At 44.0% G+C, this 1,308-nt stretch overlaps 2 non-coding genes across 2 annotated transcripts; both read left to right on the top strand.

Annotated features, from left to right (window-relative positions):
• The first annotated feature begins 275 nt into the window (after positions 1-275).
• Positions 276-394, top strand: LOC117112942. Its single transcript, XR_004446113.1, has one exon. It is a non-coding gene; the product is annotated as a 5S ribosomal RNA (ribosomal RNA).
• A 430-nt stretch (positions 395-824) lies between these two features.
• LOC117112940 lies at positions 825-943 on the top strand. The gene has a single exon (XR_004446112.1). It is a non-coding gene; the product is annotated as a 5S ribosomal RNA (ribosomal RNA).
• Positions 944-1,308: the final 365 nt, after the last annotated feature.

Genomic DNA, 1,308 nt, shown 5'->3' with positions numbered 1-1,308 from the left:
CTGGTGTTAGGCCGGTTCGAGGGTCGTTTGAACAAAACGACAGTCTTCTTCTGTCTAAAGCATCCAAGTTAGTGCCGTAGTAAAATTGTTGGTTTATTGTTCAACACTGGTGTTTGTAAAAAATGTACCCGCGCAGCAGAGTGGTCAGGAGAGTCAGAGGAAATCCCCGCCAGACAAGCGCGCGTTGATATGAAACTTCATCAATCATAGAGCTTCATGATTGGATAATTATACTTTATGCCGTGATTAACTATGAGTGGAAATATCATCCACATGTCTACAGCCATGCTACGTTGAAAACACCTGTTCTCGTCCGATTACCGAAGTTAAGCAACGTCGGGCCTGGTTAGTACTTGGAATGGTGACAGCCTGGGAATACCGGGTGCTGTAGACTTTTTACATTTTTTCTCCAAATTCTAAAGTAGGGGTGCGTGAAAGTCCACTCGACGTCAGGCCCACCATAGTTGAGGCTGAGATGCAAACATTTTGAGAATATGGACTTTTTGAATTGCCCGGAAATCGCACTCTTATGCCTTAAAAAATCATATAGGTACTATGATTCGAGGGTCGTTTGAACAAAACGGCAGTCTTTTTCTGTCTAAAGCATCCTAGTTAATGCCGAACGGTAGTAAAATGGTTGGTTTATTGTTCAACACCGGTGTTTGTAAAATATATACTCGTGCAGCAGAGTGGTCAGGGGAGTTAGAGGAAATCCCCACCAGACAAACGCGCGTTGATATGAAACGTCATCAATCACAGAGCTTCAGGATTGGATAATTATGTTATATGCCGAGATTAACTATGAGTGGAATTACCACTCAAATGTCAACGGCCATACTCTGTTGAAAACACCGGTTCTCGTCTGATCACCGAATTTAAGCAACGTCGGGCCCGGTTAGTACTTGGATGGTTGACCGCCTGGGAATACCGGGTGCTGTAGACTTTTTACATTTTTCCCCCAAATCCTAAAGTGGGGTGCGTGAGATTCCACACGACCTCGGGCCCACACAGTTGGGGCTGAGGTGCAAACATTTTGAGAATATGGACCTCTAAGTGCCAGGAAATTGCACTCACATACCTTAAAAATCATACAGGTACTATATGTTCATATCAACAATACGCAATAATTTCGTTGGTGTTAGGCCGGTTCGAGGGTCGTTTGAACAAAACGACAGGCTTCTTCTGTCTAAAGCATCCTAATTAGTGCCGTAGTAAAATGGTTGGTTTATTGTTCAACACCGGAGTTTGTAAAAAATGTACTCGCGCAGAAGAGTGGTCAGGGGAGTCAGAGGAAATCCCCGCTAGACA

Source organism: Anneissia japonica, unplaced genomic scaffold (genome assembly GCF_011630105.1).
Source record: "Anneissia japonica isolate Jap-2015-1 unplaced genomic scaffold, ASM1163010v1 scaffold74227_len1298_cov95, whole genome shotgun sequence".
NCBI lineage: Eukaryota > Metazoa > Echinodermata > Crinoidea > Comatulida > Comatulidae > Anneissia > Anneissia japonica.
This window is presented reverse-complemented; position numbering and strand designations above follow the sequence as displayed.